Source organism: Scyliorhinus torazame, chromosome 15 (assembly GCF_047496885.1).
Source record: "Scyliorhinus torazame isolate Kashiwa2021f chromosome 15, sScyTor2.1, whole genome shotgun sequence".
In the NCBI taxonomy this organism is placed as follows: Eukaryota; Metazoa; Chordata; class Chondrichthyes; order Carcharhiniformes; family Scyliorhinidae; genus Scyliorhinus; species Scyliorhinus torazame.
The window spans coordinates 134,387,333-134,403,290 of record NC_092721.1 but is presented as its reverse complement, the minus strand read 5'-3'; the positions used below and the strand labels follow the sequence as shown (position 1 = coordinate 134,403,290).

General features: G+C 47.5%; 1 non-coding gene across 1 annotated transcript; it reads left to right on the top strand.

The window, feature by feature from the left end:
• The first annotated feature begins 14,377 nt into the window (after positions 1-14,377).
• On the top strand, positions 14,378-14,564 carry LOC140392206 (U2 spliceosomal RNA). Its single transcript, XR_011935270.1, has one exon. It is a non-coding gene; the product is annotated as a U2 spliceosomal RNA (small nuclear RNA).
• Positions 14,565-15,958: the final 1,394 nt, after the last annotated feature.

Below are 15,958 nucleotides of genomic sequence, written 5' to 3'. Positions count from 1 at the left end.
TCCAAAGACGTGCAGGTTAGGTGGATTGGCCATGCTAAATTGCCCATAGTGTCCAAAATTGCCCTTAGTGTTGGGTGGGGTTACTGGGTTATGGGGATAGGGTGGAGGTATGGGCTTGGGTAGGGTGCTCTTTCCAAGAGCCGGTGTAGACTCGATGGGCCGAATGGCCTCCTTCTGCACTGTAAATTCTATGAAAGAACACAGATATTTATACTTGAAACCAAACTTGTTAATTCAATTTACCCTCTGCATCCATTTAACTTACACCCCAATTAGTTCCAGTCAGGTATTTGGCAGATATTGGCAGATTGCCATTTGGTCAGAGTACTGTTGTAAAGACTCGTATGAGGGCTGGGATTTCTTGGGCCTTCCGCTGATCCCTCCGAACTACTTCCAACATTCCCACGAATGTAGACTTCCCATTCAGCAAAGATGTTGCGAGTGTCTTAAACATGCAACAGCCACCTTGGGCCAGGACTCTCAATTCATTTTTTTTCAATTAAGGGGCAATTTAGCATGGCCAATCCACCTACCCTGCACATTTGGTTTGTGAGGGTGAGACCCACGCAAACACGGAGAGAATGTGCAAACTCCACACGGACAGTGACCCAGGCCGGAATCGAACCCGGGTCCTCGAGGCAGCAGTGCTAACCACTGTGCCACCGTGCTGCCCTGGCAATTTTTTTTTTATAGAATAAGAATGCTCCCTGAAAAATACATCAAGGCATTTACTAACAGTAATTTTAGACTCCTTTTTAAAGCTCAATTGTCATATCTGTATCATAGAATTTACAGTGCAGAAGGAGGCCATTTGGCCCATCGAGTCTGTACCGGCCCTTGGAAACAGCACCCCAGTTAATCCCAAGCCTCCACCCCATCCTTGTAACCCCACCTAACCTTTATTGGACACTAAGGGCACTTTAGCATAGCCAATCCACGTAACCTGCACATCTTTGGACTGTGGGAATAAACCGGAGCACCCGGAGGAAACCCACTCACACATGGGGAGAACGTGCTGACTCCGCACAGACAGTGACCCAAGCCGGGAATCGAATCTGGGACCTGGAGCTGTGAAGCAACTGTGCGAACCACTGTGCTACCCTCATATATTGGGAACATCAAGAACGGTCAAAGTAAATAACCCTGTCAGTGAGTTACTGCTTTATGTCATGTGACAATTGGAAAGGATAGTATATTTAATGATTGCTTGAAGACACAACCAAGATGAATTAAAGGCAAAAAAGTTTATTTGCTTTTTGCAGAAAAAAGTATCTGCAGCCAATGATAACTATTTCATGTAGTCTAAGAATAAAATGGAATCTCCACTAGCTTTCTGTTTTACAGAAACACTTGACAAACCCAGTTTCAGCTCCTAAGGATCAGGACAATTTTCCCTCCACGTCACCCCTCATCATCAAGAAAATCTGTTACTTACCTTTACCAAATTTTTGTTTTTCTTTTCGAATTATCTCTTTGCCAAAGTGGCCAATTTTTGTGTGAGATACCAGATATTGATTATTATTTGACAGAAAGGGGCAGTGCTATTAAACCCAAACCTATTCTCATAAACTATCCAGATATGTCTACTTCTAAGAAAAGGTGAAGGTAAAGCAACCAAGTGTTTGGAACTCTGGCTGAATCCTCTCCTATAGAACCACAAAAGCTGAAGTCCGAGATATCAACTGTCTATCTGCATCAAACTGACTCATCATTGACCCTCTCGATACTTGCAGCTCAAGATTACATCAAATGATGTATTAGGGAGATCATTTTGAGAACTTCATACAGGGCATGACCGTGGTACCATAAGCTTTATTGTTTATAAACAGGAGCCAGCCAAGGCAAATTATACAATTCCTGGCCTGTTCAGATAAATTGTCACAGGACAGTTTCCAACAGGACTGGCAAATGGTCCAAGGCCAGTTTACATACCTGGACTGAGTTCTTCATGGTTTGAGGCTTACACATGTCCCCTTCTGTCATCGTCAACTGTAGTTCAGATCAAACAATTATTCCTAAACACAATAAATGACTTACTGAAATTTATTCAGGATACACAATTCCCGTCCAGAAGCTCTGTTGCGGAAAGTCCAATGGAATGAGAATTTTGCTTGCTAATGCATCCAGTCTTTCACTTTTGTAGACAGTTCCTCTATTGAAGATCATGCACAACAACACAAAACGGCAATAGCACCACTATGCTTTTGCAATTCTTATGTTCAATTTTTAGACTTCAACACTGAGGTTCAAGATTATCACCTTGGCCAATTCCTCCACTAGCACTCTGTCCATACATTTTATGTAGTCTGTTAAATCTTCCTTTATGGCTGGCCAGACAGAATAGACGAAGGGCGCGATTCTCTGGCCTCGTTGCACTCCAGCAAGAGCGTGACGAGGTCGGTGAATAACGGGAGAGACCAAAAACGAGAACCGCGCCAGGTGAAAAACAGTTTGCGATGCAACTGGCCCTCTCCCATAGACGAAATCAGGATCCTGCCATAGCAGGGTGAGAAACCAATAATTACCATTTAAACCAATAATGACCATGTAAGCCCTATTTCCATACAATTAACAGGAGCCACCCCATATCCAATGGCCTCCCATTATTCTGCAGCCTCCCCAGTAAGTGGTCACACTGGCGCTGATTAGTACTCCTTTCTAAAAACATGTACCTGGTGGAAGGGCTTCTGTGAGGAGTCGAGAAGGTGAATAGCCATCTTTGCTCACAGGCAAAGAGCCCGGGGGTGCTAGGCTTGCAGCAGCAGTGCTCACCGGTAGGTGGAGTGGCACCATGGGGGGGAGGGGAGGGCATGCGTGCAGCTCCACCATGCCAATCGCTAGATTGTGTGTACCCATTCTGGGGGCAACCCTTGTCCCTGCATGTCTGCCCCAGCGACCACCCTTAACCCCACCGACTGCTGAGCCTTCTGGATGTGATGCTGAAGGCTATTGCTGAATTGGCAATCGTGGTTAAGTGAGCACTTCACTCACCCCGAGTGGACTCCCATGGGTGGGTGGGCCATGCAGCCTGTGGGAGCCATTGCCTAGCATCCCAATCAGACCGCGATGCCTGGACACTGTGGGAGGCCATACCAAGGTTGCAGATCCAACATCTGAACACCCAGGGATGGGACACAGCTCCAGAGGCATGTCCACAGACGGAGGGTGGGTGAATGCAATGGGGCGGGGTCAAGGTAACGTTATGTACGGGTGTCAGGGGTAGAGAGTCTGGGGTTCGTTGAGGGGGGGGGGGGGCCTCTGTGGCCAGGAGTGCATGGGCAGGACGTTCCAGGTGTGGTGGGGGGGGGGCGGAGTCAATGGGGCACTGGAGGGTCCGGGGTGGGAGCCATCGCTATTTGTCAGTCTAACATCCTCTCCATGGGGACTGCCATTAGCACTCTTTCCCTTGGTTTCTGTGGCTATGACTCATCTTTCATTCTCTCACTCCACCGTATAAATATTTCCCACTTTCTCTGTCTGTTAGTTTTGACAAAGGGTCATCTGGACTCAAAACATTAGCTCTTTTATCTCCCTCCAGATGCTGCCAGACCTGCTGAGATTTTCCAGAATTTTCTTTTTGGTTTCAGATTCCAGCATCTGCAGTAATTTGCTTTTACCCCCTCCCAATTCCTTACAGATATTGGACGGTATGGACGGTATTTTTTATTTTTTTAGAAAATATTTTATTGAAGCATTTGTAATTTTCACAGTTTAACACATTAACATTTCTTAAACAACCGCGCGGCCGACACACGTAAAGAAAGAAAAAAAGCAACCTGCAGAACAATGCCCCCTACTCCTCCCGCTCTATTCCCTAGCTACCCGTAAACTATACTCTCTGTCCCATTGTAACATTGCCATGCCTCCTGTTTTCCTCCGCCCCACACTTTTTCCCTCTCCCCTGACTGCTGACATTCAATTTTCCTTGATGTAGTCTATGAACGGCTGTCATCTCAGGGCGAACCCTTGAATTGATCCTCTCAAAGTGAATTTAATTTTCTCCAGACTGAGAAACCCTGCCATATCGCTGACCCACACTCCTTACTTCGGCGGCTCCGAGTCCCTTCATCCCAGCAAAATCCGTCTCCGGGCCACAAGGGAGGAGAAGGCCAGAACATCGGCCTTCCTCCCCCCCATGGCCCCCGGATCCTCCGATACCCCAAATATTGCTAATTCTGGACTCGGAGTTACCTTTCCTTCCAGGACCTCTGACATAACGTCCAATATCCCTGCCTGAATCCCCTCAATTTTGGATATGCCCAAGACATAAGTACATGGTTCGCCGGGCTACCCCCACATCTATCCTCCACCTCCTCAAAGAACCTGTTCATCCGGGCTGCCGTCATATGGGCCCTGTGGATCACCTTGAACTGGGTCAAGCTAAGTCTGGCACACGACGAGGATGAATTGACTCTCTTCAGGGCTTTTCCCCACAGCTCGAATTCTACCTCCTCACCCAGCTCCTCTTCCCACTTCCTCTTCACCTCCCTGATAGGGGCCTCTTCCCACTCCATCAACTCTTTGTATATCTCCGAGACCCTCCCCTCTCCAACCTCTGTCTTTGACATCACCTTATCTTGTAACCCCCACACGGGTGGCGAGAGAAGCCAGGAACCTGCTTCCGAACAAAATCCCGTACCTGGAGGTACCGAAACTCATTCCCGCCCGGCAACTCAAACTCCTGCTGCAATGCCTCCAAGGTAGAGAAACCCTCCTGAATAAATAGGTCCCCAAATCTCTCAATCCCTGCCCGCTGCCATTCCCTATAGCCCCCATCCAGCGCCCCCGGGGCAAACCAGTGATTGTTACAAATCGGTGACCACACTGACGCCCCCTCCAATCTCATGTGTTGCTTCCATTGCCCCCACACCGTAAGGGCTGCCACCCCCACAGGGCTCGTAGAGTATTGAGCCGGCGAGAACGGCAGAGGCGCCGTCAGCAGGGCCTCCAAACTCGCACCCTGACAGGATGCCGCTTCCACTCGCTCCCACACCGACCCCACCCCCACTTCCAGACCATCGATATGTTGGCTGTTAGACATTTTAGTTGCTGTGAAATGAAGAGTCTAAAGTTCTTGTTCCTTTTCACCAAACACCATTTATTTCACTTCCACAGCCTCTGCACAAAACTCTTAACAACACACCACCTCCCAGAGGCCACCTGAAGCCCCTTTACACATCAGTGTCAATTAATGGATACTTAACATAATGAGACAACTAATTGCAATGTTTCTTAACCCATTACTTAACAGTCTCCCCTACCTTGGAGAAACAAAATAATTAGGTGAAAACAAAATTTCAAGAAACTCAAAAATGTACCCCCCCCTTTTTTTTTGTTTGGGCGAGAAAAAAAAAGTTACAGAAACAAGCGCCCTTCATTAATAATATCCAAAAGTTTCTGTGAACTCGCCCCTCTTTTCGTAAAACAGTCTGACAGTTGATAGCTCCTGTCGACCCATTTAATTTTTGTTATTTCCCCTCTGTCCAACATCTGCTTCAAACTTGCGATGTCTATCCGTAACCTCTTTTCATTGACACTTTTTGTAGAGTGCACATTTTCCCACAGGGATTTAATGTCAATGTGACAGTCAATAGGTATATTACCCAAATCCCCTAATCCCAAAATTTCTGTCAATATCAGACTTATATAAAAGGCCATATCCACCACCTTTACAAGGCTTAACATCTCAGCAGCCAAAGTGCTTTTTACCACTCTCCTTATTTTCTTTGTTTCCCACACAAGTGGGCAACATTTACCATTGTTCTCCAAAAGGAAAATTATAAAACCTCCTGCGCTTGAAACCCCATCACATAAATTTGCGTAGGACGCATCACTATAAACTATGGGTTTCAAGTGCTTAAGGTCACCTAAAACCGGGAACTTCAAAACACACTCCTGCATTTTTAGTTTGGTCAAAGCTTTATTTGCTCTTATTATGTCTTCCACTTTGGGATCATTCATTTTTGTACTCAACTCTAAGACATCAAAACTCACGTCCGGTCTAGTCTGTCTACCTAACCAGTTCAGTTGCCCAATTAAACTTTGCAGTTGCTCTTTTGCTATCTTTGAAACCATTGCGTCTTTTTGCAAAACTCGGCCATGACTAATTGCTATTGGGGTGATGCTTTCCAAATAAGATTGCTGACGTAAAGTTGCCCCTAACTTAGTCTGTCCAATTTCCAGTCCAATATATTTAAATGCACCGGAAGCCTGACTTCCAACCCTGAATTATTTCCTCAAACCAGAGATTACAACAGCTTCAAAATCACTAGTCCCACCCCACAAAAAATCATCAACATGCATCATAAAAATGCCAGAAAGATTTCCTTTATAGTGCCAGTAAAACATTGCAGGATCTGCTTTCAACTGGCAACAGCCTAACTTTAACAAAACTGACCTTACCGAAAAATACCAGATTCTAGATGCATCATTTAATCCATATACACATTTGTTCAACTTCCAGAGTACCCCTTCTGTGTTAGCTGCTTCTTTAGGAGGACGAAGAAAATTGTCTCTCTGGAGCTGATGCCCCTGCAAAAAATCAGCTTTTATATCTATAGATTTGCATTCCCATGCCATTGTGGCTAATAGAGCCAAGAAGATCTTTAAAATAACCTTTCCTGCTGTCGGTGAATCTACCCTTAAATCCTGATCTTCTAAGTTTTCTTCAAATCCCCTTGCCACGAGCCTGGCCTTTGCCTTATAAGTTCCATCCGGAAGAACCTTTTCCGTGCAAATCCATCTGTGGGATAGAGCTCTTTGTCCCCTATCCGGTACTTCCGTGTATACTCCAAATTCACTCCAACTATGCAATTTTTGCTGTTTAGCTTCTTTAATAACTTTTTCATCTAATTTATTTGAAGCCACCAAAATCTCACGTGCATGTGGGCTTCTACTCCTATTAGTATTCGCAGTCTGAGATCTTGACAAACTACGTCGCCTCTCCCGCCTGGTATCTTGTTCTGTACTGCTACTGCTTGATCTTTCCCTTCTGCTGTGGGATGTCCTTTCAATAGTTCTCGACCTTTTCCTGCGGACCTGTTCACTATCTGATGTACTATCTGAACTGGCACTGCGTTTCTGTGCCCTCCATTTTTGAACTTTGTTTTCCCAATCCATTGGCTTGACTCCTTCCCCTGAATGCTGTACATTCAACCAATGTTCATACTTTCCAGTGGCCTTCCCTGCTCTGCTAATAACAGTTGCATCCTTCCATTGACTAGGCCCTTCAGGCAAGTATGTCACTTTTGTACCAACTTTTGGCAGTTACCCTTTCGGAAAAATGGCCTGTTTTAATTCACCAGAAGTGTTGTGTTCCTCCACAGAAACCCTGTCTATATCAGTTAATTAGTCCTCATAGTTCTGTAACACATGCGTACCAGATGACTCTGGTTCCTCGTCATGTCTGTCTGCTCTGTCTAAATTTGAAAATTTGTAATCTGTACCCATTATCATTGATGAATGGACCCTAACAGTTTGATTACCATGTTGCAAAATAATTGCTTTGCCATCTATGCCTATGATCTTCTCTGGGCCTTTCCATTCATTATAATTGTCTCTCTTATAGTATACCATCTCTCCTTGCTGAAAAACGGCATCTGATGGCCGTACGTTATGTCTTAAAGCTCTGCTAATTCTTTCAGAGACTTCTGCTTCCAAAAAAGCTTTTCTACTGCTATGTAATGCATTTAAATGTTCAGCAAAACCAGAGCTAATTGTAGTCCCCTCCCAAGCTGGAGGCTGGTCATCCAAAACGGACGGAATTTTAGGATTTCTACCAAACACTAATTGATAAGGACTATAGCCCCCAACCATCTGTAATGAATTCTTTGCATGTGCTGCCCATGCTAAAGCTGAATTTAGCCTGCAATTTGGTCGATCTGCCAAAATTTTCCAAAGCATGTCATCGATGACAGCATGATTTCTTTCACAGACACCATTACTAAATGGGCTTTCTGCAGCCATATTCATAACTCTGATATTCATGTTTTCACACATATCCCTAAACTCATCATTAGCAAATTCTCCCCCATTGTCCGTAAGGAATTTTGCCGGTGGACCCTTTCCTGTCCCTATCCATTTTTCCAATTTTGATCCAGAATTACTCTCTTTTCTTTACTTCATACAATCGTTGATTGACTAAATCTGGTTGCTAAATCTACAAAATGCAAAATAAATATATTATTTGCTTTATCCCAGATCTTAAGGTCCATGGCCACAATGTCGTTAAAACCCCTGGCCAAAGATAGGGTTACTATCGGTCGTGCTGGTGTCCTTCTGTACTTCTTACAAACTTCACAGCGGTCACTAACCTGTTCTATCAGTTTAGTATAGTCGTCATCCCTTACCCCTGCATCCTTTAATAAATTTTTCAGCCTCCGGGGAGACGGATGTGCAAATTGCCTATGCAGTTTTATTACCAAAAGCTTTTTAACAGCTAAAGTCCCATTTTCAACTGCCATTAACACATCCTTAACTACTCTACTTGAAAAATTATTTGTCAGTAATTGAATACAATAGTGTCCCGACTGTGTAAATTGTAAGTCCACCGTCTTTCCAAAAACTGTTGCCTTATCCTGTTCCATATCCAGTTTCATGTGTGCTTTCTTCATTGATGGTCTGCTCAGAAGCAAAGATGTCTCACTTGATACAACATCCGTGCTAATGAAATGATTCACTCCAGCAATATTGCAAGGGATCACCACTCTTTTCAGTGACCTCAGAGTATTATCATCCCCAAACCTGAAACTTGTGGAACTTTCAAATTCCTTAACCTTGTTACGATTTTCAGCATTCAAAGAGTCCAGGTAACATTTTAACCAGTCAATTCCGCACACAGTAGACGTGCAGCCACTGTCCAATACAGCACAGTTGAAGGAACCAACACCCTCATTACCGGCCTAAAACTGCTTATCAATAGGACAATGCCTTCTTTCTGGTCACTATCTTTTTCCTCTTCTGACCCTTCCGTGTCACGTGTCGCTTCAAACACTCTATCATAACGAGTTGGACAGTTGAAAGCATAATGGTATTGAGAGTCACATCAAAAACATCGATTTATCATGCCCCGTGCATTTCTGGGGTTCATCTTCCTATTGTAGGTCCTACCTGGGTTTCTGTCTTCATAATTTCCTTGGTCTCGGTCTCCGTCTATAGTCTTGGGCCCTGTTCGTAGCCATACGATTTCGCCATCCTGTTACTAGTGTATCTTCCATATTCTGCCTTATTGCAGGCTGACCTATTTGGGTCATCAGAGCCATCGGAATCAAATGTTTCCCCAGAAACATTTGTAAAGCTTTTGTCATCTGTTCGAATAAGGTATCCTTATCAGTAAACTGAACTCCTGTCAAAACCAGGAGCCTATCCATGTTGCTCACTCTAGCACAGTCCAGTAATTTAAAGGCCAACACAGACTGTGGAAATTCCAGATTGTGTTTCTGCAGCCTTTTATATAGCCTGCCAAATTCCATTATATAGTCTTCCATGGAGATATCCTCCATTTTCCGGAACTTGTCAAAATCCGACCATGCTTCATACGCACTTAACAAGTCATCTTTCTGATGACTTCCGGTGACGGCGGGCGGGAGGCAGCCGCACAATGGAGGGCTCCCGGTCGGCAATGGAATTTTCGGGGCTTTAAGCCCGGTCCCAGGGTCCGCGGAGGCGACAGAAGAAGGGAGAAGGCACGGAGGAGGCACAGTGGAGACACAGGAGGAAAAAAGGAACAAAGAAAAATGTCGGGGGTGAGCAAGAAAACGGCCGGAGGTCCATCGGGGAGTGGAAAGGTCACCGCGGGGTCACCAGGAAAAATGGAGGCTGGAGCACCAGGGAAGGCTGCACTGCTTACGGCTGAAGAAATAAGTAAGGTGATGGCTGCGGAATTTGAAAAGCAGTTGGCGCAGATTGCGAAATGCATGGAGACGGTGAGGAAGGAGATGAGGGAGGTTTTGAGTGTGCTGGTGGAGGAGGCGGTTTCCCCGGTGAGGACGGAGGTGGCGAGCACAGTGGCGGAGGTGCGAGAGCAAGGGGAGGCGCTGAAGGAAGTGGAGGAGACGTTATTGCAGCATGGTGATCAACTTGCCTCGATGGGGAAAGAGATGTGGAAGGTGATGGATACTACCAAGGATCTGCGAGGAAAAATGGAAGACCTGGAAAACAGATCCAGGCGACAGAATTTGAGGATTGTGGGTCTGCCCGAAGGAGTTGAAGGACCGAAGCCGACTGAGTACTTTGCCGCGATGCTGGCAAAATTATTGGGGGAGGAGGAGGATCCCTCCCGATATGAACTGGATCGGGCTCATCGGTCGTGGAGGCCTATACCAAAGGCGAGTGAGCTGCCAAGGGCAGTGACTCTGTGCTTCCGTAGGTACAGGGTGAAGAAGAAGGTCCTGAGCTGGGCCAAGCAGAAGCGGGTGGTGCAGTGGGCTAGAGCTGGTATACGTGTATACCAGGACTTTACGGTGGAGCTGGCAAGGAGGCAGGCTGCCTTCAACCGGGTGAAGAGGGCACTGTACATTAGCAAGGTGCGGTGCGGCATTGTACATCCAGCGAAGCTGAGAGTGACTTACAAGCTCAGGGACTTTTATTTTGGAACGGTGGAAGCAGCGGAGGAGTTTGCGAAAGCAGAAGGACTGTTGCTGAACTGACAAATTGAGAAATGGCCATGTGCCGATGTAACCTCATGACTGTATTTTCTTCTTTTTTGTATCACTGCGCACGGGTGTAGAGATTAAAGGAGCCAATGTGGTATATATTTGGACAAGGGAAGGGACGGGACTTGCACTCGAAATGAGAGTTCTTTGGGGTGTAGGTGGATATGCGGGGTTTGTGTGCTAAAAGGGGATCTTTGGGCTTTCCTAGGGCCGGGCAAGTGGGAAAGGGACCCGGGTGGAAAGTTGGGGGGGAAGGAGCCGAGGTTGGGAGGAGGAGTTTTACAAGAGGCAGTGGACAGGAGGAGCTGGAGACCTGCAGTTGGGGGGGGGGGGGAGCTGTGTAAGATTAAGGGTGACTACGGGTAATCCCTGATTCCTTTTTGCCATTTGTTTATGTAAACATGCGGGTTGAGGTTTGGGGGTTGGTGGGTAGATGGGATCGTTGTTATTATGGGGACTGACATATCTTGCTGATTATTGTTTATTGTTGATGGGTGTAAATGTGGGAGAAAATGTGAAAAAGGAGAATAATTTTTTTTAAAAAAAAGTCATCTTTCTTATAAATCTTATCCATATAATGTAATAACGTCTCCAGACCTTCTTCTGAGTCTAACTCTTCCAATTCCAGCTCAGAACGCACTTTGTTTCGGATTTCACTGCCATATGGTAGAGAAAGAGCCAATGCCATACCTTGTTTTCTCTTTCCCAAAGCAGTTACTTTAGTCCACATAACTACTGCACTTCTCCATTGAGATTCCCTTTCAGAAAATAAGGGAGGATAGTCATATCCAGCCATCTTTATACTGGGTTCAGCCATGTATCTTTTTTTTTTCCTTCTCATTCACTCCTTGGTTTGATCAGGAAAAGTTGTATCTTTCAAACCTTCACATTTGCACAGCAACCATCCTCTGCTACCATTGTTAGACGTTTAAGTTGCTGTGAAATGAAGAGTCTAAAGTTCTTGTTCCTTTTCACCAAACACCATTTATTTCACTTCCGCAGCCTCTTCACAAAACTCTTAACAACACACCACCTCCCAGAGGCCACCTGAAGACCCTTTACATATCAGTGTCAATTAATGGATACTTAATATAAATGAGACAACTAATTGCAATGTCTCTTAACCCATTACTTAACATTGGCTGCACAGTAATAGTTAATAAAGCTTGGGAGGGCCAAGCCCCTCCCTCTCCGCAACCCCATTCCAGTAGTGCCTTCTTTACTCTCGGAGTTTTACCCACCCACACAAAACCCGATATTGCCGCGTTCATTTTCCTGTAAAAAGCCTTTGGGATAAAAATCGGAAGACATTGAAAAAACAAGAGCAGTCTTGGAAGGACCGTTATCTTTACCGTCTGGACCCTCCCAGCCAGCGTCAGCGGGAGCATGTCCCATCTGTGAAAATCCCTTTTCATTTGAACTACCGCTTTGCCCAGATTTAACTTATGAAGCTGCCCCCAATCCTTAGCCACTTGAATCCCCAGATATCTAAAACTCCTCTCAACCACTCTGAACAGCAACTCCCTCAGTCTCCTTTCCTGCCCCCGTGCCTGGATCATGAACATCTCGCTCTTTCCCATATTTAACTTGTAACCTGAAAATCACCCAAATTCCCCTAGTATCTCCATGATTTCGGCCATCCCCCCCACTGGGTCTGTGACATAGACAACAAATCGTCCGCATATAGAGAGACTCTGTGTTCCACCGCCCCCCCCCCCCCCCCCCCCCCCACCCCCATCTCTCATTATCCCCCGCCAGGCATTTGATGATCTAAGGGTCATTGCCAAGGGCTCTATGGCCAGGGCAGACAGTAATGGGGAGAGCGGACATCCCTGACTTGTCCCCCTGCAGAGAGACTAAAATACTCTGACCAGACTCTGTTGGTTCTTACATTTGCCACCGGAGCCTGATATAACAGCCGGACCCAATCCACAAATCCCCATCCGAACCCAAACCTGCCTAAAATGTCCCACAGGTACTTCCACTCCAGCCGGTCGAAAGACTTCTCCGCATCCATGGCTACTACCCCCTCAACATCGCGCCCCTTCAATGGCATCGTTATAACATTAAGAAGCCATCTAATATTGGACGTCAGGTGCCCGCCCTTCTCAAATCCCATCTTATCCTCCCCAATTACCTCCGGGACCCAATCCTCTATTCGAGTGGCCAAGGTCTTTGCCAGCAACTTAGCATCAACTTTCAGCAGGGAAATTGGCCTGTACGATCCACAGTTCTCCGGGTCCTTATCTTACTTCAGGATGAGATAAATTGATGCCTGTGATAGCGTTGGGGGGAGTACTCCCAGCTCCCGAGACTCGTTAAAAGCCTTAACCAGGAGTGGCCTCAGTAACCCGAGAACTTCTTATAACATTCCACTGGGAATCCGTCAGGTCCCGGGGCCTTACACGATTGCATCGCCCCCAACCCATCTATCACCTCCCCGAGCCCAATTGGGCCCCCCAGGTCTTCCACCAGCTCCTCATCTACCTTCGTGAACTCTAGCCTCTCCAGGAATTGATTCATACCCTCCTCCCCAGCTGGGGGTTCCATCTCATATAGCCGACTATAAAATTCACGGAACACATCATTTACCACCCCCGGGTCTATCACTACCTCCCTCTCATGTCCTTTATTTTCCCTATTTCACTCGCCGCCTCCTGTTTCCTCAGCTGATGTGCTAACATCCTACTAGCTTTCTCCCCATATTCGTACACCACCCCTTTTGCCCTCCTCAGCTGTCCCTCTGTCTTACCTGTGGAAAGGAGACCAAATTCCATTTGGAGTCTCTGAAGCTCCCTCAGGAACTCCTCATTCGGAGACTCCGCATCCCTCCGTGCACCTGTAAGATTTCTCCTACCAATCTGTCCAGCTCATCCCGCTCAGTTTTCTCCCTATGGGCAATTTCCATTGCCATCGCTGTGGACTCCTCCTCTCGTTCCATCGCCTGCTCCTGCAGCTTTTGAATCTCCTGTCCCTGATCTTCACTTTCTCCTCCACCCGGTCAACCACCCTCTTAATCGAGGCCACCCACACTCCTTGCGATGCTGGGTGAACTTCCCATCCAAGTATTCGACCAACTGGTCCATCATCCATTGGGCAGACGCGGATAAACTTTGCTTCGTTGTCATTGAGCCCGCTGTTTTCTGAGTTTTGTTTTCATCCATCTTTTGATTTCTTCTTTTCCGACTATTTTGTGGGCGCGGTTCCATAAATTGGGGGTCACCTCCTTCTCCTCTCACTTTTATCAACTTATGTTGAGGAATTCCCAAGGAAATCCAGCTTAAAAGCTGTTAAAAGACCATTAGAGGTGAGAGCTGCTAAATGTGCGACCGTTCACTCCATGGCCACCACCGGACGTCCATGGACGGTATTTTCGACCCTGTAGTACAGGCCCTAGTTGGGCTGATGGTAGGTCGGGTGGCCAGATACCAGAGATGGTGGTAGCAGCAGGGCCTGCAGAGGCTCGAGGTGGCGGCCCTTGTGGCAGACCTCACCCCATACCCTGAGGACCCAGTCGCCCATCAGGTCAGGGTGAGACCCACTCTATGGGACAGGCCAGGGGGAGTAGGTGGCACCCAGCACCCTCTCCTCCTGCTCGGTGCCCATAGGCCCCTGGGATTCACCTTGGGACGGAAGGTCAGCTGGATCGAGTCTCAGCTGGACCTGCTGGAGTGTCGCTGACATTTCCCTCTGAATGTCTCGGCTGCTTCATAACTTCTTCATCGATCGCTTCTCGGCCTTTTGGCTAAGATCAAGTGTCTATAGATTGAGCCTTTGGGTTCAGATCTGGTATGTCTCTCTTGTGGGGACCATGAATTCGATTCAATTTGGATTAATTTTTTGGAGCAGGCGAGGAGCTGGATTAGGGGTTTGCCCCTGACCCACACTCTGAGCCCTGGCTTGGTAACTCAAAAAAGGAAAAATTAAAAAACAAACAAAAAAAAAACAACTTCTTCATCAACTCCGGGATAGCCTGGTCCATAGGCTTAGCATCAGGCTGGGTCCCAGGTGGGACCTGGGATCCAGAAGACCTCCTACCGCTGTCTCGCCTGGGTGTTACTGCCTTCACCTGATGTACATCAGCAACTCTGTGGTGCTCATCAGATTGTGCCCCGGAAGCCTGACCACTAATGTTGCCAACCGAGGTGTGTCTCTCTGCGGGGAGGGAGGATGCAATGCTCATATGGGGGCAGAAAGGTCTCGGGGAGGGGGGTGAACATTGGTGTCCAATCACCCGTGCTGCCCAGTGTAGGTTGTTGACCTTCTTGCGGCACTGGAGGTCAGTCCTTCTGATCACGCAGCTCCGAGCTGACGGCCGCTGCCACTTGGTCTCAGATGGCCCTGACTGCCCTGTGGCTCACCCTCCGAGAACCTCGGGGGAACAGGACCTCCCTCATGGCCTCAGCCACATCTAGGTGCCTCCCCAGATCCACGTCTCCAAACCTTGGGGTGGCGTCTCAGCACCATTATTGCGAGCTGGCTGTGCAAGTGCTGTTTAAGTACTGCTCGACCTTGTTAGTGGGCGGCTGGCAGTGCGGCTGGTGAGTTTTCATTTGCGGCATGAAGCCTGTGTGGCTTGGTTAGGTGGACCAATTCACGTTGAATTGTGTTGCTGGCCACGCCGGGTCAAGCACCGGGAAGTTTGCGGTAGTTCCCGCTCGCTACCACACTTAGAAATTTTCCAGAGAATCGGGCCCATAGGACTTGATCCTTGCACTCAATACTAAATCTAGTTTCTTTATGATTTGCAGGTCTGTGTTATAGAGTTTTGTATCTGAAGGAATGATCCGTTAAAGCGGAGTAGGAATTTCTTCAGCCAGAGGGTGGTGAATCTGTGGAACTCTTTGCCACAGAAGGCTGTGGAGGCCAAATCACTGAGTGTCTTTAAGGCAGAGATAGATAGGTTCTTGATTGACAATGGGATCAGGGGTTATGGGGAGAAGGCTGGAGAATGGGGATGAAAAGCATATCAACCATAATCGAATGGCAGAGCAGATCCGATGGGCCAAATGGCCTGGGGCGGGATTCTCCGACCCCCCGCCGTGTCCCGGAGTCTCTGCCACCAGAGATTCGGCGGGGGCGGGCCGACCCCTGCCGATTCTCCGGCCCGCGATGGGCCGAAGTCCCGCTGCTGGAATGCCTGTCCCGCCAGCGTGGATTAAACCACCTTTTGAACGGCGGGACAAGGTGGCGCAGGCAGGCTCCGGGGTCCTGGGGGGGATGCAAGGCGATCTGGCCACGGGGGTTGCCCCCACGGTGGCCTGGCCCGCGATTGGGGCCCACCGATCCGTAGGCGGGCCTGTGCC